General features: G+C 40.0%; 1 pseudogene; it reads right to left on the reverse strand.

Annotated features, from left to right (window-relative positions):
* Positions 1-1,232: 1,232 nt before the first annotated feature.
* Positions 1,233-1,567, reverse strand: LOC119626270 (ubiquitin-conjugating enzyme E2 W-like; annotated as a pseudogene).
* Positions 1,568-13,120: the final 11,553 nt, after the last annotated feature.

The following is a 13,120-nucleotide window of genomic DNA, read 5'->3' on the forward strand; positions in this document are numbered from 1 at the left end:
AACCCTCCAGAAAAACCTATATGGTTGCTTGAGACAAATAAGCAAACATACTATTTGATTGCGATTTTTGCCTGAATTTTAAAATTAAAACGTCCACACTCTTTTGTTAAAACGTTAAGCTTCTGTCAAAAATGTATTTCCTATTTTTGGGTACAGGATTAAAGGACAAGATGATACTTAACAAGTAAAGAAAATTTACAAGACAAAACTTAATAAAAGTTTTTCAATAAAAGTATTTTAACATTCGAACTTGACATAACCAAAGAAACAAGATTGCACACACAAATGTTTATGGGTTTTCCAAATATAAATAAATGAAATAGTGTTTAGGCAGTAGGGCTCATGCTGAGGGCTAGCAGGAAGTTAACAAAGTGTTACCTACTTGGAAAAAATCTTTAATGTACAAATAACAAGCACAAATTATAGAATGCAGCAATTTAATAATCACTGCCATTTTTCTTCCAAAATAAAACCTCGATTAAACCATTCTTACCCTATATTACTCGTACCTTTACTTCAGAGATTGAGGAATTATATACAACAAATGAATTTATTTTCACCATAAGGATAACATACTGTACCTCTCTGCCAACGTTACTTGAAAATCTTCCATGTCAAAACAACTCGACAGCAGATATAAAGTATTAAATAAATACGCAGTGATTTTTCATTACAGTCCTTTAAAGACGCATGTTAATTCATGCTGTTAACCTTAGGATCACAGTGCATAGAATTCTAATATAAACAGTTGGGGTGACTTTTAAAGTAATGTTGGATCCCTCACTTTATTTATATTCCCACTGTAACTGATAAGTTCATTTCATAACCTTATCATGCATTAATCATTGAGTGGCAGGAGTTAATGAAAATTTTTCCTGTTACAACGTCCGTTTCCGGCAATGAACATACCAAAATCGCCAAGGAAGTCATTGTTATTGCACAATACATGAGGACCTGGAGCTTTTCCGAAAGCTTAAAAAATAAAAATAAAAAATTGAATTATATTTGACGTTTCCTGACACCTGTATTAATACTGTATGACTAATAAAAGTATGTCAGTTGCCTGGACTGAACCAGCGATCAACATGTGCCCAGAATGTACACCAGTGAAAATGCAGTAAAAGGAAGTAGTCTTCATTGCCTGTAGGTCACTTCCAGTCTAAGACTGAATGATCAAAGTGCTCATTTTCTCAATGGGACTATCTTCTGCTAGGAGGATCATAACAGTGGCATCAACAGGTATCATCATTATACCACCATTTTGTTTCCTTTGGATTCTTGTTATGTGTTCGCACATAAAAAGAATTATCTGGTGGTCATGTCTTTTCTTTGCAGCTGGAAAGCATGCTAATAATGCTGAGACAAACTGATTGGACTGAGAGCCCTATGAACCAGTCTTCTGTTAGAATGGATAAACAGGTATGAGCATTGCTGTAATCATGAGGACGAACAGGAATATTTTCACCAGTAAACATGACTGTGTAATTGAATTCCGAACACTCTTTTCATTTAAAGTCATCCCAGGAGGTGGGGCATTTTGCAAAGCCAACAGTTCTTTCTGTAGTTGTTAAGACTGAAATAATTCTTAACCAACAACAGAAATGCAACACTTCGGCATAACGTACCTCAGTCTAGAAATAAAAGATATCATTCTGAAAAGAAAAGTATAATTTTTTTTTTTTTTTTTTTTTTTTTTGAGACAGAGTCTCACCCTGTTGCCCAGGCTGGAGGGCAATGGTGCGATCTCGGCTCACCACAACCTCTGCCTCCCGGGTTCAAGCCATTCTCCTGCCTCAGCCTCCTGAGTAGCTGGGATTACAGGCACGCACCACCACGCTCAGTTAATTTTTTGTATCTTTACTAGAGACAAGGTTTCACAATGTTGGCCAGGCTGGTCTTGAACTCCTAACCTCTTGATCCGCCCACTTCGGCCTCCCAAAGTGCTGGGATTACAATGCCCAGCCTCAGATTTAAAATTTAATGCAGGAATAGAAAACCAAACACTGCATGTTCTCCCTTATCAGTAGGAGATCAACAGTGAATACACATGGACATAAAGATGGAAACAATGCTGGAGCCTACTAGAGGGGAAGGCAGAGAGAGGAAGAAGGATCGAAAAACCACCTATCAGGTACTATGCTGACTACCTGGATGACAGGATCATTTGTATTACAAACGTCAGGGACACACAATTTATCCATGTAGCAAACATGTACATCTGAAATTAAAAAGTTGAGAAAAAATATTTATGATTTAAGGGCAAGTGGGGGACAGAGTTGAGGGCGACTAGTCAATGTCTGTTAATTATTGCCTCTTCAAGCTTAACCATATATACGAATGACACTGTGTTGGTAAAGTATTGATTTGGAAAATAATGTGCGTCATAGGTAAAATTAATTTAAAATGATAGCCCCAAATGAAATAATATTATGGAAAGCAGTTCCATAAGTCTAGCTTGTTCAATACTTTATAATGTGAAATAGAATACTTAAAATAGCCACAATCTTTGATACAATCAAATAACCAACAAATTCTGCCAATTTGGGCTTCCTAAAATTCTCCTGGGGGCCAAAATCATCAATTTTGTACAGTCACGTAGCTATACAGCTAACGCCAAAGCTCCAGGGCGTTTTTCCTGCAATTTTTTACATTTGGTGACTCAATGGAAATGCCACTCACTACTCTTTGCAAAAGGAAGATTTTCATGGACATCTTGCTCTTTATGATTTCAAGAAGGAGATAAATATTCTTCACGAACTGTTTTAATGATATAGCAATCCAGAAAAAAGATTTGGTATCACAAAGAAGTGATTCTATTCTAAAATTTCATTTTGAATTTTCCGGTCACAGTGTTGTAGGGAGGCATGGTAAAGTATTAAAATGAAGCACTTGCTTAAACCAAAGGGAATTTCCTAATCAGGAGTGAAAGCCTCCTGATACTCTGCTGCAGGCGCGTGATACTGCAGCCCTTCTCTAAGTGCATATCTCACATTCAAAGTCATTTCTCCATGCCTGTCAAGTGAACTGAACCCCCTGATTGTCTGTCTAGGACAGTGATCCATTTCTAATGTATGAGGCTACAGTTTTTGAACTCATAAACTGTAAACTGTATTAAATAAACTGTCTCCTGATTGATGAGTGCTGCTCTTATAGGCTAATTTCTCATCGAAACAGTGATATGAAAATTCTTGCTAAAGGGCTGGTGACAGGACTAAACGGGGGTAATAGCAGACTTAATCAAGAAAGACAAATGGGATTCATTAACAACTGGCACTCAGCAGACAGTCTTCAGAGACTTCTCAGCACAATCTCATTGGTCCAATCGAAAATAATTGTGTGCTGCTTTTATCACTGAATGCAGAACAAGGCCAGTGAAAAATTCTATTGGTGATATTAAGTAGAATTCAAATTCGGATTGAATTTTGTGCCAGGCAGCCCATCTTTGGATGAGAGGCACAGAGGGGGAAAAATCCTAGGTTTCATCCTGGGATTTTTTTCTCTGACTGATCAGTTTTCTTATATTGCTCATTCCACTCCAGTATCTTAATCAACTGGATCTTGCCCTAACTGGCAGGGATGTCTATGCCAGAGGCATCTGGTCTCTGGCTGGCTTAAGAATTGGCACATGGTTTATTTTGTCCAAGCTTGCTGAGCTCCACTTCCAGGAATGCCTGTCTCATTGAGCTGTTTAGATTTGGCTTGTGCGGTAGAGATGGCTAAGTCTCTACCAGAGCATGCTCCCTTTCCGCAGTACAGAGAGTTTCCTAGGAAGTTCCTTCTAAATCAGGAGCTATATTTCCCAGTCCCCCTGCATTTACGTGAGGGAAGTGTGACTAAGTTGTTGCCAGTGGTTTCCAGGCCAAAGAAATGCATGCCATTTCCAGACCTGTCATGTAATACTTTCACACTTAGTCTTTCACCCTCTATTTTTCCGATCTGTCAGCCAGAATTAGAGGATCCAGCAGATCCAAGCCACTTGTAAATGATGCAGCCACAGACAGAAGGAACATGAGTCATATGTGGGAAGAGCATTGGATTTTACATGAAGGAGAAATATTTCTCACATTACACCACCGAGAACTGGGGGTTTATTTGTTGTAGCATCTAACTTTACTTTGATTGAGGCAGCTAGTTTTAGGTCTGCCTTTAGACCTATTGGCTTTGGTGACCTTACTTTTTTTTTTTTTTTTTTTTTAGGGAGTCTTCCTCTTGTCACCCAGGCTGGAGTGCAATGGCACGATCTCGGCTCACTGCAATCTCACCTCTCGAGTTCAAGAGATTCTCCTGCCTCAACCTCCCCAGTAGCTGGGATAACAGCCCACCACCATGCCCAGCTAATTTTTGTAGAGACAGGGTTTCACCATGTTGGTCAGGCTGGTCTTGAACTCCTGACCTCCTGACCCACCCGCCCTGGCCTCCCAAAGTGCTGGGATTACAGGCGTGAGCCACCGTGCCCGGCCATGACCTTACTTCTTTTTCTTCTTTTTTTTTTTTTTTTTTTTTTTTTTTGAGATGGAGTCTTGCTCTGTCACCCAGGCTGGAGTGCAGTGGCGTGATCTCGGCTCACTGCAAGCTCTGCCTCCTGGTTTCACGCCATTCTCCTGCCTCAGCCTCCCGAGTAGCTGAGACTACAGGTGCCCGCCACCATGCCCGGCTAATTTTTTTGTATTTTTAGTAGAGACAGAGTTTCATGTTAGCCGGGATGGTCTCAATCTCCTGACCTGGTGATCCACCTGCCTCGGCCCACAGTGCTGGGATTACAGGCGTGAGCCACTGCGCCTGGCCCTTACTTAACTGACCTCCTTCGCTTTTGATTTTGTGTATAGTTGGGCTTTAAGACATGTTCACCCTTCTGGCTTGGACTTAGGAACTCTAAACTCCATTTTTGGATGAGGATTTCCCATTGGCCTGCTTCTCCCCAGAGCCCATTCTCAGGTACCCAGGTATAATGTGTGCGCCACCCCCACCGAAACTGTCAGTGAGAAAATGAGATTGGACACACATAGCTGAAGCCAATTAACATCTTATTTTTAGTTTTTTTTTTTTTTTTTTTAAATCTTTAACATCAAGATGATATACAGGAATTTTATGGAAACAGCCCCTTATCTAGCCAGATTAAGGGGAAGCTGCAATTGAGACCCGGAAGTTTTAAATGCTGCTTAACCCATTCTCCTCTAGGCTGCACTTCTGGGATTATTAGGCCGACAACAGCTGGACCATTCTGAGACCCTTACTGTGGCAGATGCTGTTGTGGTCTGCCCATATTCTTTCAACTCCCACTGTTCCATTACAGGTCAATGGTGTCTACCGCAGATACTATTATTCTCCTCCTTGGCATTTTATCTTGACAGGTCTGAAGTGCCGCTGAGGGCAGCCTGTAGCCCATGACAGATGAGGGTTAGGGGATTAAAAACCCAGCCTCCTTGTCCCTCAGCAGGGGATTCTGAGGCAGGCTCTACGTTGTCCCTCGCAGTGCCTAGTGGGGCTGAGCCTCAACTTCCAGCCAGCTATAATGCACATGTCATGGTCTCCCTTCCCTTCTACGTTTTATTTCCCTATTTCTCTACTGGGGCTTCCTAAGATTACCACCCAAATGAACTACTTGTGCTCAAATCCTTGTCGCTAGATCTGCTTTTGGGGAATCCAGCCTAAGACACTGACAGGCTTCCTTCTCATTTTAGGGATTATGATGTTAGCTATTTTTGAACATCAGTCAATCAACTGATGGAAGGTAGCTGCTGATCTCTGATGTAGTGAATTATAATCTGCTAAATAGGAGAGGTACGAACAGCTGATACATAAATTTGATATATAAATTAGTATGCTGCATTAAAGCTAATTAAAGTTGAGAATTATATAAGAAATAATTTTTTGTTGTATGTGGACACTGTGAGAGCTGTAATCACAGATATATTTCATCTAGTTGAAGCAACTTCAGAAAATGTGGTCACTCCCTCTGTTTTTTTCTGCTCTCTTTTGAGGGTTCAACTGTATTGTTCTAGATATGACGTCAAGGGACATTATGGCCGCTCTGCACTTGAGGATGGAAATTTCCATTTGAAGAACAAGTTACCTGCACCTGGTAGGTGCAGTGACCTGGCAGCTGCCTCAGAAGTGGCAGCTTATGCTGCCAGCTCTAGTCTGATCTATTCCTACTTGTATGCTTATGCAAGCCATACTGCCTAGTGGATATCCCAGTGTGACTGGGTAATGGTTTTTATCCTTCCTACAATCTCTCAGGTGCCTTGTACCCCCAAATAAATACCCAATCTTAATAACAATTGTGTGCTTGCTAGGATAATATATCAAGTCATTTAACATAAATACAAACATAAATATAAAAACAAGTGAAAACATTAGGCTTGTTATCCATTGCAGTTTTAGCCCAAATCCATCTCTCCATCCACTTTCTGCAGACGACTGCCATGAAGCCCTTCCGAATAAGAAATTCTGGAGCTGTTTCAACTCTAGGTACAAATAGAGCTACAATAGGAGTGAGTGGCATGAACAAGTTTTATCCTAACTTCATGCCCTCTCCAAGGTCTTTGTGCTTTCAACTGCCTCTTCCCACACATTTGGCGGCCTCCCTCCAAGGCTTTATGCGAGCCACATTTCCCATGCCTCTCCCATCACTAGGTAATTGTGAGAGTGAAATATGAGTCTAGCCACAGAAGATAACATAATCTTTAAATTTTCAGCAAAAGCAGGTGATAGCCTGTCTTTGCCCTTCAGACACCTGAGGCGACTCTAGCCACACCCCTCTCAACTTCTCTAAGACCCATAATAATGAGTAAGTCGAGTGGAGATCACAACTTTGAGGGTAAACAGCCAAACACCCCTCAGCACCTACTGATGCCTGTGTTATCACCCTGAAGGATTTCTTCAGGTTTTGAAGAGCGACGTGAGAGAGCTTTCTTGCATTGATTCTAGCGCCTGAGTTGTTGGAAGGGACACTTCTCAGTGTGGCAAAGTATTTCATTCCCTGTAGCTAAGGCTTAGCAGATGTCTCCTGATGAAAACCTCTAAACAAAGGCTTGAAAAATCACCTAAAACCATAGAAACACAGGACAGGTGCTAATTGAAGCAGGAGAACCTGGGCTTCTAGTGAAGTTCTCAGAAATAAAAAACAACAACTCAGAATGTGATTAGAGAAGTCTCACTGGATGCCATGGGATAAATAATATGTATATAACATATAAGATGTATATATATTTATATATTTATATACATCATGCATAGTATATGTATCTATATCCTTTTATTTAAATAATGATGGTACACTATACACTGTTATGTACATTGTTTAGCCACTTAATGCTAAATCTTGGGGACTGTGTCATAGCTCTCTTTATAGAAAAGTCTTATTACTTTCTACATATGTAAATATAATGAATTTATGAATATGGTTATTAATGTTACAAAAAGGTTATATCATTACTAGATTTGAGCTCTGACATATAATCATTGTTCCTGCAGTTAATCATAATGCAACTTCAAGCCAATTTAGTAACTTTCAAGTATTCGTATTTTCTAAAGCAACCCAAAATTTAATTAAATATAAGTTTTAATGGTGAGACTAATGTGGAGACTGCTGATACCTCACGTATCTTTCAAAAGAGATGTTTAGAACTCAAATTACTGTGACCATTAATAATGTGACTTAAAAAATACTTAGAATCAATCACTAGTAAGAAATCACATATAATTAAAGTGAGATAATATGATTAAGTAGAACTCTATAATTTGTTAACAGGCTTTTGTGTTTGCCTGATGTGACGAAGGAGTTTACGTTAGAAATTTGATGTTATTTACTTGAAAAGGCAAATTTGCACTACAATGTTGAGTTTGGATTACTTTTCCTAACTTCTCTTTATACTTACACCTGTCTGTGTTTATACACATTATTATACCCATAATAATTAAAAATAAAAAAATTTAAAGAAAGAATGAACCAGTGTTCTGGTGAGTGTGTAACATGCACATTTCGCCATAGGTTTTTTGTATGTAAATTGATATCTTATCATGAAGCAACCTAGAAAAGATGATTTCTATTAATATGTTTGATGTATATTTTTTCCCACAGGTACTCAGCTGGTGTGTTTTCTTCCTCTATGGATTCTGCCCAGCATCAAGTACCATGTCTTGCATATCATAGACACAGAGAAATAATAGTCGCTGAATTGAACCATGCTAAATCTGATATTAAAAATCATTCTTTATTTGTGAACAGAAATAGCTTCCTATCCTCTAGGTAACAACAACAACAAAAATTCAAAGAGGTTTCTTTCTTTGGGGTTACAAGTAACAGGAACTGAGTGAAATATGGTACCAAAATAGAAAACTGTCTAATAGTGATCACTAAGTAGAAGTGACACTTTACATGATTTTTGGGTCTGACTCATTGCTTTTGGGAAACTGGAAACTTTATTGAAAAGTCTGATCTTTACAACATGACAAAATCTCCTTGGGAAATATGTAACAAAAAGTCCCAGAAATAATTTTGGCACTGAATACAGAAAAATGTACTGGAGTGGGAAACCAGGAGTGCAAAATCGGAGAAGGCAGTTGGGCTGAAAAGGGACAAGCAAAGGCCTATGTGGAAAACATCTCTCTGTCTTCTGGAACAGAAAGGATACTTTTAGAGAAGTATAACTGAGGCTGTAAAAGTGGATACAACTTATATTTGAGACCTATTATAATTCCTTTATCTTGGGGAAATTATTTAACTGGTTAGTTTCTTTATGTATAAATTGGGAATAAATATCTACTTATTTATTTAATTGTGAGGATTAAATGAGAGAATTTGTGCAAACCATCTAGCTGTTCTAGCACACAGTAAGTGCTCATCAATGTTAGATATTGTTATTACCTATTCTATAAATGGGAATGGGGAAATTATCCTTTTGAGTAGGTTCCTAGCTAGACTGTGGAATGGTCTATTTCTAATCAGCTATCCAACTGTCGATAGGGAAGGCAGTTGGCCGAACACTGCCTTAGGACAGCAAAAGATGAATGATTGCCTTTCTGAAGGGAAATCAGATCTTCCTCCTGTTGATGCCACTGAAACACAACAAAGCATATCAAGAGGGCCTCTGATGCTGTCGTGAAAGCAGAGGTATATAGTGATAGGTTCGAGATGAGTATGTTAAAGCACCATAAGAAAGAGTCATTAGGACCTCTAAAATGAATCCTGAGGCTTCCCAGGATACTATGCAGACCTTCGCTAGGCTATCTAGTTCTTTTTTTTTTTTTTTCTTTTTTTTTTTTTTTTTTTTTTTTGAGACGGAGTCTTGTTCTGTCGCCCAGGCTGGAGTGCAGCTCAGCTCACTGCAAGCTCCGCCTCCCTGGTTTACGCCATTCTCCTGCCTCAGCCTTCCGAGTAGCTGGGACTACAGGCACCCGCCACCTCGCCCGGCTAGTTTTTTGTATTTTTTAGTAGAGACGGGGTTTCACCGTGTTAGCCAGGATGGTCTTGATCTCCTGACCTCGTGATCCGCCCGTCTCGGCCTCCTAAAGTGCTGGGATTACAGGCTTGAGCCACCGCGCCCGGCTGGCTATCGAGTTCTTAAAAGGAAGCACCAACATCTGTTCTACCTCTGTAACATGGCAGTGAGCAATCATATAGAAGTGATAAAGAGCAGTTAAAGCTACAACCAGTTAATCCATTTCCATCTCTATTTATGCTAATATAGGTTGACAGACTGGAATGCCAACCAGTGTGGATGATAAGGGACATGCTTTAAGGAGGGGGTCGGCTTCAGTCCACTGGGTTGTGATATGCCCAGAAGGGATGCCTATAAGAATACATGAGAATAGAGGTTCCAAGGCTGCCAAATTAGGGTCATTCGTTACTAATGGAAGTTGGGAATTATCAACTGCGAATTAGAGCTGGATGGTGCTAAGCATAAGCAGAAATGGAGGAGGAGGAGGAGAGTATGCAAGAGAGGCATCTGGTACTGAGAAGAGATAAGAGCTGAGGCCACAAATACTGATATTCCCCACCCGAAGTCAGGAGTTTGAAACCAGCCTGGCCAATTTGGCGAAACCCTATCTCTACTAAAAATACAAAAATTAGCTAGGTGTGGTTGTGTTTGCCTGTAATCCCAGCTACTCAGGAGGCTGAGGCACGAGAGTCGCTTGAGCCTGGGAGGTGGAGGTTGCAGTGAGCTGAGATCGCGCCATTGCACCCCAGCCTGGGCAACAGAGCAAGACTCTGCCTAAAAAAAAAAAAAAAAAAAAAAAGAAAAGAAAAAAAAAAAAAAAAAAGGAAAAAAACCGGATATTCTCACACCTACCTGGGAAAAGGCAGGTTCTAAAAGAAGAATGTCAAATTGGGCATAGATGGACTGATGGTCGGTTTTCCAAGCAGTGCCCCTCAAATTCTGGATACTATACAAGAGGGCTAGAGGATAAAGGGACATTTCTTCTCCCCAGACACTCTGCTAAAATTTGCCCCCACACTGAGCACTTGCTCATTCAGGCACTTCCCACTTGGTAAATGAATGGGAGGCATCAGACCCTTTCAGCTTCGCCTGGACTGATATCTGGCATGTATCATTTCCTTCTTCCCTCAATTTTCCATTGTCAAATCATCCATTAAATTGGATTGAGTCTGCCTAAGCCAGCCTGTCCTGGAGTGCTCAGGGGAGATTACTTTGAAAGGAACAAGACCTTGGCTGTCAGGCAGGTTAGCACAAGCTCTCACCGCTTGGCTTCTCACCTCGCAGAGGTCCTGTGACATCTCAGAGGGCTCCAGCCACCTAGCATGCTTTCTCCTCTCAACGCCCTTCTTTCCCTGGCTCAAAAACTGTGATTACCCTCTATTCTAGCCTCAAGACCTTTTCTGTTTTCTTTTTTAAAGGAGAGGTCAATAGGAGAGAGGACAAGTAGAGAGCAGAAAGTGTGAGGCATCCTTTGGTGTTTTATGTTGAAGTCTCACTACGTAAACGTCTGAGATAATCTTCCCAACAGGTGTTAGATAATTTGGGAAAGAATTTTAACTATGAGACTTCAACTAGTGTTTCTGTCAAAAATCATTTGTTTAAAAACTGGAAAAGGAAAGTGGCATCAGATCAAGATGAATTAGCTCCCTGCTTTTAGAGACAACTGAAACACATTTTTCTTTTACTGATCACTTTCCAGGGGAAGGTGTCTCCTCACCCAGGGCACGATGGCAGCACTGTGGTCAGTAAGCATGAAAGGCATGCCAACTTCAGTGAAATGGAAAGCTGGCAGCTTTCATGATCTTGGTCACACTCCATGTGGGTGACAGAGCTGTTGCACTTCAAACAAGAGCCCATAGCCATCAGGAACTGAGAGTTGGAAGGGATTGGTAGGAAGGCTTAGGGCAAACAGACACAAACTAAATGCATCTATCCCAGTGTCGTAGTCCTGCTTTGGGTCTAGGAAAACTTTGCAAATTCATCTAGAGTCTTTTTTTTTCCCTGAAATATTGATATTGTAGTTTTACGAGCTTGGTTTCTCCTGTCTCAAATCCAAACTTAAAATTCACAGGATTCACAAATTACCCTATACTTTCATACGTTTGTTATGCCTTTTAAAACTAGTTTCTATAACTCCCTCTGCAGACTAAATCTTAATAATATTTTGAATATGTCTAATATGTGTTTGGTCATAGTTGCCCTAATCTGCCCCCCTTTCTCATCCTTACTGTCTTCATTCAGACTGTCATTATTACTCACTTAGTTACTGACATGATCTCTTAATTGGCATCCCTACCAACAATCTTGCTTCTGCAAACCACCTTCTATAAAACTGAAAAAATGCAGTTTTTCTCCAAAATGAAGTTGATCATGCATTTTTCTCTTAAATATCCTTCAATCTCTTCTCATCGCTTATTGTCTATTGTACTAGAGTTCCTTTGAATGAACACAAGCCAGTGTAAGCCAGCTCAGGGATCCCATGAAAAGTTACCATGAGCTGCTCTACTCCACCTCATGGATCCTTCGTTGGTGTTTTCTTACGCCTGCTCTTTGGATTCCCTGCTTTGATCCCCTCCTTGGCCCTCACTCTGTCTTGTTGCTTGGATTGAAAACTCAGTTTTAGATATATTAACCTGGCTTCATTGGTGACCTCCCTCCAGACATAACTTCCCATACTGCAACTGGTTTCATGCACTACAAAGTTGCATACATTCATTTGGTCATCCAACCACTTATTCATTCACTTAAAAAAATAGTGTCAAACACTATATTAAACATCAAAAATGTTGAACGATATACTTTACTCAACTTAAATTACTTACACTGTGGTAGAGGATGAAGACAAATCTTATGGTATCAAAGGACATTCTCAGAGGAAATGATATCTAAGGTGACAACTCAATGGTAAGCAGAAGGTAGGCAAGAGAAGAAAGAGGGAAGAGTAGCAAAGTCTTGCAGAAGAACTCTCCAAGGGTAGAAACTGTATCAGAGAGAATAAATGGCAAGAGATGAGGCTGAATAGCTAAGCATCATTCACATCATGAAGGGCCTTACGTACTGTGAAGGGATAGGACTTTATTCTGAGGCCAATGAGGAGTCATTGAGGCTTTCAAGAAGGGGAGACATTCACTCATTTGAATTGTAGGAGGATTACTCTAGTTTTGTATATAGATTGATTTGAGGTGGGTAACACTGAAACCAGGAATAACTGATGAGTGTAAACCACTGTGGTGAGCACTACCAGTAACCTAGGCTAGTATAGTAGCAATCTTGGTGGAAACAATTGCATAGATGTGACAGATATTTAGGAGACAAAATTAAAAGGATTTGGTTGGTGATATGAAATGGAGAGTAAATGTAATAATAAAAAATTATAATGATTAGCATTTCTTGAGTACTTACATGTACAAAGAACTATCTACCTGCTTTACATACATGATCTCATTTCATCCTCACACAATTTTTGGGGTAGATACTATTGTTATTCCCATTTTCAGATGAATAACTTCAGGCACAGAGGAATTACATGACTTGACCAAGGTCATGCAGTCAAGAGGGAGAACTAGGATGCAAATTGAGGTAGTTTGTCATCAGAGCCTGCATTATGTTATTTTACTTTTATAGATTCAGAGGATACATATGAAGGTTTGTTACATGGATATATTGCATAATGGTTT

This window comes from Chlorocebus sabaeus, chromosome 20 (assembly GCF_047675955.1).
Source record: "Chlorocebus sabaeus isolate Y175 chromosome 20, mChlSab1.0.hap1, whole genome shotgun sequence".
In the NCBI taxonomy this organism is placed as follows: Eukaryota; Metazoa; Chordata; class Mammalia; order Primates; family Cercopithecidae; genus Chlorocebus; species Chlorocebus sabaeus.